This window comes from Malus sylvestris, chromosome 5, assembly GCF_916048215.2.
Source record: "Malus sylvestris chromosome 5, drMalSylv7.2, whole genome shotgun sequence".
NCBI lineage: Eukaryota > Viridiplantae > Streptophyta > Magnoliopsida > Rosales > Rosaceae > Malus > Malus sylvestris.
Genome location: NC_062264.1, coordinates 28,247,463 through 28,256,395, shown reverse-complemented (window position 1 = coordinate 28,256,395; position 8,933 = coordinate 28,247,463). Strand labels below are relative to the sequence as shown.

Sequence of the window (8,933 nt, the reverse complement as noted above, 5' to 3'; positions counted from 1 at the left end):
CGCATCTCTTGCACGCCTCATTCGCATGACATCTCTTTTTTCCGATGTCCAAAAGTATTTAGAATTCGAAGACAGTCCTACTAGAGACTTGCTCATAGTGTCACGATCTGCTTGAGCCATCATTTCTTCTCGAAGCAATTCATTTTCTCGATGAAGTGCTTCTCTAACCAGCTCGTTCTCTTGATTAATTACTTCTCTTTGTCTCTCAGCCGCCGCATCACGGGCCTCAGTAGCTGCTAATATTGCTGCCATAGCAGCAACTTTTTCCTCATCTCTAATCTTTTCTCGTGCCATGTTCAGTTCACCTTGGCGAGCAAGTTCCTCCATATATTTAGTGTAGTCATTCTTGGAAGAACTACCTTTTTTTTTTTGACGCCTTTTTACCTACGGGCCTGAAGGACTGACGAGTCGGTTGGGTCTCGGGCACTTGTTCAGGCGTCCCTTCCGTGTCTTGAAATGTGTCGGCTTCTTGTTCGGCCATGTCTGGTTCTAGAGAACTATGTAGACCCATACCGTGCATGACAACTTCTGGACCAGTTGCCACAATTTTGTATTTAGGGCAATCTTTGACAATTTGCCAACATTCCCATCTAGTGAATGATTTGTTCCCGTTCTTTGAATTGTAGAATGCTTGAGCTTGTAGTGTCTATAAAAATGTGGGAAAACATAGTGTTAAAAAATGTGGGTGTAACACAAATAAATAAATTCAAAATATTGATACGGGTGGAATGCATATAAATTACAAAAAAATGACATAAGAAATTAAATAAAAATTACATAAGAAATTAAATAAATTAAAATTTTGATGCGGGTGGAATGCATATAAAAATTACATACGAAATTAAATAAATCAAAATATTGATGTGGGTGGAATGCATATAAATAAATACAAATATTGTCACCTGATCCGCTAAACTTGTTCCATTACAGAGGTTACCGGAAGCATGAGAGATGACGTTTTTCCAACAAGTAAAGGATGCGTTGAGTTTTTTCCAACGACCTTGAAGACCTTGACTAGTTCTGACGTTTTCTCCATGTACATCGCAAAACGCTTTCGTAATTTTACTCCACATTTCTCGCTTATCCATCTCATTACCCGTAATCGGGTCATGAGTAGTGTGAACCCAACATTCACACAACGTAATATCTTCAATGAGCTTCCACGAAGACATTTTTTTCTCTTAAAGTGTAGAAAATATTGAAATGTAGATAGTATAGAAAGTGTAGAAAATATTGAAATGTGGTGTAAAGGTGGAAGATGAGGGTTAGGTATTTATAGGAAAAAATTTAACATTTTTCAAAATTTTATGTATTTTTTAATAATTTTTCTGTATTTTTTAATAATTTTTAATGAATTTTAATATAGTTAATTAATCTGGACCGTTGGATTTGAAAAATATTCAAATCCAAGAGACAGGGAGTTGCCACGTGGCCAACAATCATATTTCTGACCGTTAGGCCTTTTTTTTTTACTTTTTTGTGAAAAAAAACTTGGACTGTTGATCTTTGATCCGACGGTCTATTTTAAAAGTAAAATTAAAATTTTTTTTTACCGTTGGAAATCCAACGGTCTAGAAAACTAGCCGTTGGAAATCCAACGGCACAAAGGGAGCCACGTCGCCAACTCGGGAGGGGGGGGGGGAACTGAGTGCGCCTGTCACGCAGGCCCGCGCTCTGAAAACCTGTCGGGCACTCGCGCCACGCCTCCGTGAAGCGCACACGCCAGACCAACAGCCCGGCTTCTTGCTCAGTCTCTTTTGGGCTAGTCCAGAGCCCAGCTCGGGCTGGGTACCAGTCAAATTGAGGGGTGGACTTGGTTGACAGGGTGCTGGCCTTGTTTTTGTGCTGGGTCCTGGGCAAAGTCCACTGGGGTGGAATTGCTCATATAATTCAAACTCTAGGTTAGCCTGCTGTCTCTCATTACTTTGCCTCTGGTTATTTTATTTTATTGGTTTTGCTCTGTTTTTTGTCTTTTGCGTGTTGATCATCGGGGGCATTCTGTTGAGAGACTCTTCCATTTTGTCAACACGTGTTGTTCCAATGGATTCCAGTTGCTTCCACAGATTCCACGCGTTGTTCGTCAATGCATGCTTTCTTTTGGTTTCCTCCTTTCACGCCTCCATCGTTCTCTCTGGAGTTTTCTTTTCGCTTTTCATTTCTCTCTCTGATTCTTGATTTTCTTTGTTTGTTTCTTGGCTGATTGCACTTCTTTTTCGTTATTTTTGGTGCAGATATGAAGAGGATTTGTGAAGTGCCTGTGATTTCATGCTAAGTTTCTTTGAACGGATTTGAGAATTTGGGATCGTTTGGGGTGTTTTAAAGTTTTTTTTATGGGGACAAGAAACCCTTGCTTCCTCCCTCTTCGCGTTCTCCTCCACGATTTGTGCCCTTAGTTCTCAATTGGATTCATAGTAAAAACCCAGAAACTTGAAGTACGAAAATTTCAAATTTTGTTGTGTTTTTTATTAATTATCGGTGTTAATTTCTGATTAAATTATTATTTTGATAAACTCTTTAAAATCTGATCTGGGTTTTACCTGGATTCCAGAGTTAAAACCTTGAAACTTAAAGGTATAAAAATTTCATTTTTTTATTTATATTTATTTTCAGTGTTACTCTCTGATTAATATTATTCTGGGTTTTGCAGAAATACTATTCTTGCTGAAGACCTGCCATGTGAGTGATTTAATTTTTGCTTTTAGAATTTCTACTTTTCATGCATAATTATGAATATGTAGATGATTTGTGGGTAATTTTTTTTACTTAATCTCCAATTCAAAGTGAAGGATATTGAATTTTGTTATCATTTTAGTTAAAACGTGTTACCATTTTAGTTAAATTTAATCCCTCATTGATCTGACTAACCAGCCAAAAAGGATTATATAGAAAATGTCTGCAAATATATGGAATTCTATTAATGAAAATTAATCCTCAATACTTCCATCTGAATACATGATAGTATTTTGTGGCTAAACAAAGTTTTTACTCGATGCAATATTTACCAACTTACATTGACTAATTCTTCTCCTTCATTTGAAGATCAAAAACCAAACCACACATGGATCCCCAAACTTTAGCTTTACCATTACTAATTCTCTTGCTTGGGAATTTTAAAATAAAATCATAGGAAAACATGAATCTTATTATATACCAAACTCAGGATATTATGATAAAAATCAATTGATACGAAAGAATAGAGCTAATAAAGACCTTGCAAATTGTATCAAGAGATTGAGCAGATTGAAACGTAGATTTGTCCATGTTTTTCGAGAGCTATAAATAATATTTTGGTCTTTTATCGATCTCATGATCCTTGCTGTAAAGCGTTTACAATTGGACTTTATTTTAGTCTCCGACAGCTCAATTGATATCGGTTTATTTATGCTAATTCATTGGTTTTTTATGTTTTTCAAATTTGCAGTATTATTTTGAGGACGGATATGATTTGGTCATATTCATCAAGCTGGTGTAACAAGCAGGCCTATTTGTTAATCTCCAGATTGGCCCTTATGTTTGCGCTGAATGGAACCTCAGGTAATTATTTTTGTTAAGAATATTTTTTTGTGTTTTTCTGTTTGTGAAACAAAGGATTCCCAGTTTGGCCGAAGTATGTCTCCGGAATCGCTTTTTGAAGGACAATGAGCCTTTCAAGTTAGGATATTATAAAAGGAAAATTAATGAAAAAGGCTTGAAAACTTTGAGTTTTAATGATAAGAACAAAATAAAGGGAAAATGAATAGTACCAGGATTGACTTTTTAGTGTAAAAATGTGGTTTTTCGTTAAAGTGAACAGTACCGGGTGCTTTTCGTTAAAGTTTCCTATTATAAATCTTCCGTTACTCCAATGCAATTTAATTTTTTTAATAAATAATTTTAAAGCTAAATTTAACTGGTCGGGTTTTCTTAGTATTTACGTGAAACATTGTTAGAATTGCTTTTCGGTGATAGAAAAAACTTTTAGTCATTTTATAAGCAAATCTCAAACATGACGCCAATCTTTTAACTTATAATCTATTTGTTACTAACTTTTTCCTTCTTCGTTCAATCATGTAGAAAGAAAGATGCGATCCAAGCTACCGTCACAGAAATAGATTATAATTTATTGACAATATGTGCTTATCAACATTTTTTAAACATTTTAAAGAAATCTTACAAAGCTAATTGGCAAATTGCAAGATATTTTGAAATACAATACTGTAGTACAACCTTTGGAAAAAAAAATGGTTGCCAATGAAAGATTTGAGACCAATAGTTAAATTTGTATTGAAAATATGAGGTACAAAGTATAATAAAGCATTTATAAAAGGATGTCTAATAAAGCATTTATAAAAGGACGATCACCCTTTTTTTTAATACATTTTTAAAGATCTTATAAATCTTTTCCTACATCTATGCATTTGTTTCTCTCAGTTCACAATTCAGCAGAATGAGAGTATATTTATGTTTGCAATAAGATGTGAATTATAACCTTTATTCATACTTGCATGCTAAGAATTGTGGTCGAAGAGTTTATTGTGGTTAGCTTAGAGGAAAATGTGAGATTAGCAATTTGAAGAGTACTTTCTCCTCATATGTTTTCTTTGACATTTGTAAGTCATAATTTTTATTTATCTCTTCATGGCTTACTTAAAATTTTAGATCAGTATATGTATTTGTTTTTGACATTTCTTATTATATGTATTAGAAAACTGACCGAAGAAAGTATCCAATTTTATAGCAATTAAAAAAATTCACCTCAATAATTACAGTTCTATTCCAAGTTGTAAGCAAGGGAAAAAAACTCTGAAGTTCTGAATAGTATATTTGTGTAAAGAGGATTGCAAATATGGATGTACATATATATATGTAAATAGAGATGTAAACATTGTTGTTAATGGCTAAATAGAATTGTAAACCCGCGCGCGGGCTCATTTGCTAGTAAATAACTATTTTCCAATACACCCTTGTCTGGAGGAGCTCCTTCTAACTTCCATGATATGAACTCCCAGAGGCAACCATTTATCGCTCAGAGATTTGTTGGATTCGGAAGGAGAGTTTAGGAGAACTGCTAATGGTCTATGTCTTAGATATCTGTGACGTCTTCTGATATATACACAACCTAACAACAGGCATCTTGTTAGTAACTCAGTCAAGTAGAGAAAATTCGAACTAAAAGTTGAGGGATTAAATTACAAGAGCATGTATCTTGGTTAGCAATATTCCCGCTCATCCACCAGATTATCAGATTCTTTTGTGTGAGATACACTAAAATCACAATTCGACAGCAGACATGAGCACAAGCACTTATTTGACGAAAAGAATTACAAGAGCTTTCCGTGTCGGGTATAGTTTAAATTAATTTAGTGTAAGATATTACTTAAATAAAATCACAATATTGACGAAAAGAATTCTGAATATGTAATTGTGACGAGAACGGCCCAATAAACTCATTCTCTAGTCCGTCTCCCTTTTAGTCGCTGGAAAACTGAAAGCTGAAAAATTTGCAAGATCTGATCTCGGGGAACGGCCCAATAAAGATTTGAATTTTGCTTATGAATGCATTTCCGCCTTTGCTTCCTGACCAGGATCCTCTCCTGAGTTAAGGATGAGGATCCTCCTCATCAAGGAACGTGGACCGTTGGATTAAAATCCAACGGATACAATTATTATAACTTTAAAGGAACCCTTGTTTGTAGCCGTTGGATTCATCCAACGATCCATACCAATTGACGAGGAGGATCCTCATCCTTAGCTCAGGAGAGGATCCTGGTCCCTTTCTGACCAGGATCCTCTCCTGAGTTAAGAATGAGGATCCTCCTCATCAAGGAATGTGGACCGTTGGATGAAAATCCAACGGATACAATTATTATAACTTTAAAGGAACTCTTGTTTGTAGCCGTTAGATTCATCCAACAATCCATACCAATTGACGAGGAGGATCCTCATCCTTAGCTCAGGAGAGGATCCTGGTCCTTTGCTTCCAGGCCAGACAACCAGGAGGATGTTTTCGAAGCCGAGGAGAGTGACTCAAAGATATTCGTGGTATGGTACTTTTGCCACATATATATTATATTATACATATACTAAAACTGAGTTCTCCCTATTCCCAACACTTTTTCACTGTTGGTGAACAGTTAAAGAGCGGTAATGCCTTCGAATTTTTCTTATCTTTGCCGTGTTTTTTCTTACGTGTGCAGTGAATTCCCGGTTCTACCCATTGAGCCCAAAGGTCCTCTGTCGTTTCTTTCTCTCCTTCCGTTCGAGTGTTTCACTTCACCCTTCTCCATTTTTTGCTCAGCTGGGTTCTCCTTGGTCATCATCGTTGTGTGCCCTCATTTCTCTCGATTTCTTCCTTTTTGTTTCGCGATTTTATCTCCGGCGAGACACGATTTTTTATTTTTTGCAATCATTGTTCGCTGTTCTTCTCTGTTTTTGGCTGCGATCCGTGCGTTGCATCGATTTCGTCTTTTTGGCCGTTTTGTTTCAAGCCTCTCTTTTGAGAGGATCGGTACATATTAAGGTTGGTGATTTCCAGATTTTTTTAGTTTTGCTTTGCCGTTTTATTTCATTTTTGGTTGTCTTGCGCATCAATTTGTTTTTTGGTTGTCTGACTATTATTACGATTGGGATTGATTTTGTTGGCAGATTTTCGCTCGAATTTGGGTGATCTCTCTTTTGAGAGAATCGGTGCATGTTGAGGTTGGTGATTTCCAGTTTTTTATTGGGATCGATTTTGTTGGCAGTTTTTATTTTTAATTTCTATACATTGTTATGAACCCCAATGGTTTTTCTTTTTGATAAGTTAAATTGTTCCCTGGATTGCAGTTACTTTTCAGCATCCTGACAATACTGATATAGCATCGGGTGTAAGGTTTTCCTCTTTCTGTCTTCTTTTTCCCAATTTGTTGAATTTGTATTTCATTGTTTGGCCTATTACCCTCTTATTATAATCAACTCTTTAATTGTTGGTGTTAGTTATAGAAAAATTAATAAAAATCATGCCAAGAACATGATCGGCGGTAAAAAAAAAGGGATCTACCAATTTTTGTTTGAAAATCATAAATTTTCTCTCAGAAATTCAAGAAATGAAGAATCTCTGTCTGTTTTTGTCTGTTGTGGAGATCCAATCTGAATTGTGTGTTCTTCAAGGTCGATCTTGGCCGAGGGTTTTAGACCTCTTTATTTTTCCAGATTGTTGGATTATTCCCTCAGAATTAGGGAATTAAATTGTTTCTATTATTCGGTAAGATCTAAAATGACTTGCAGCTTTGATTTGGCCTTTGCTGTTTGTGGTATTTGAAATTATGGTTTGTTTTGAGGATTGGATTTTGGGATTTAAGTTGAATTCGTATGGGTATTTTTTCAGAAATTTTTGTTGTTTCTGTGTTGAAATTAAAAGAAATATGCATGCTGGATTTTTACATAAGTGTCTCTGGGGTTGTTTTCGTTTTTTTTTTTTGTGATTTTTATGTGGTGTTTATATGTGCAGGCGCTTGAGTTAGTATTTTGTGTTTTTATTTTTGTCCCAGCTGCTGAACTTCATTTTAAATTTCGTTGAATTTATTGATTATCAGATGTTGTGGGTTGGCATGCATTGTAATATGATTCGAACGATTCTTATTAATTTTAATTTTTCATGATTGCAGTAGCAATTTGCATTGCTGTGGTTCTCTAGGTCTCTTGGACTGTAGTCAGAGAGGAAAAGGTTGGTCTCCCTCTTGGTTATTTTTTTTATTTGGGGTTTGGGTGTTATATTGTCTGTTTGGTTACTGGGAAGGTGTGGGAGCTTCAAGCTTCTTAAAGTTTTTTAAAGACTAAAGGTGGTCAGTGGTGGGTGTGATTTATTTGCTTTTTGATTATGGATTTGGTTATTTTATCGTTAGATTTTGTTGTTTTCAATTTTTTTGTTTGTTTGTTGCATTTTGTTGTTCTTGCCTAATTTCTCTCTTTTTCGCTTTGGATAGGTGCTGTTTTCATATTTTGTGCATCTTATTTTGGAAGCGATTCATCAATGCTTTGTACAGGCTAGTCTTCTACTCATTTTTTAAGAATTTTGAATAGTAGTTGTTAAATGTTGTGGCATTTTAAAATCCTTGCTTCTGTAATTGTGTTACGATACAGTATATTTACTTTATTTAATTAGAATTTATGTGTGATGGAAAATTTTAAATTTGATTTATGTGTGTATGATTTTATCCCTTCTCAGATATCAGTCTGTTGGTTGGAGGGACTAAACTTATAACATGTGGTATTAATTCTCAAAAATTATGGCTGCGATTTGGAAACAATCAGTAACTAAAAGCAAAAAGATTTTTGAATATCAACTTAATACCAAGGGATTCAAAGAGTATTGTTATAACGTACAGAATTTCATCACCATGTCTGAATGTACAATTCTTAGGAATGGACGCTCCACTCCTATGCGTTTGTATGAAATTTACTTGATTATCGAATGTTACCATTTCTTTCAAAAAAATTAAAATGAGGCAGGAGTTAGTTTATATGAGCACTTATGATCCTAAATTCAATGCAGGTTCAAATGAACAAGAGGAACATAAAGGCAAGGAAGAGTCGGCAGGTGACAATTACCAACAATGAAGAAGACTGCAATACCACTGGCTCAACAGATAGAGCTCCTTCTGAGTCTAACAGAGGTTCCACCTCTCAACTTGAGTGGCAAATGAAAAGCTAGAAGGAACAGCCACTGATTCCCAAAACCTCTATGCAAGTGCGAGTCCCTATACACTACAAATGTTGTTTAATTGACTTAAATTGGTTAATGTAATTGACTCAAATTTGTTACAAGGTTTCAGGAGACTACGGTTTTTTCTGATTTTAGGGCAGAAATAGTGAATTTAATTGTAAGTTCGTCCTGTAAAATTTGGTTTCCCCTACTTCATCTTTTCTTTTAGAAAAATATAGATTTGATGTCTTAGTTTCCGAAATGTTGTTTA

The 8,933-nt window shown here is 35.2% G+C and overlaps 1 long non-coding RNA gene across 1 annotated transcript; it reads left to right on the top strand.

Moving 5' to 3' along the window:
* Positions 1 to 1,915: 1,915 nt before the first annotated feature.
* On the top strand, positions 1,916 to 3,657 carry LOC126621580 (uncharacterized). The gene is made up of 3 exons (XR_007623100.1): positions 1,916 to 2,571; positions 2,648 to 2,676; positions 3,422 to 3,657. It is a non-coding gene; the product is annotated as an uncharacterized LOC126621580 (long non-coding RNA).
* The last annotated feature ends 5,276 nt before the right edge of the window (positions 3,658 to 8,933 follow it).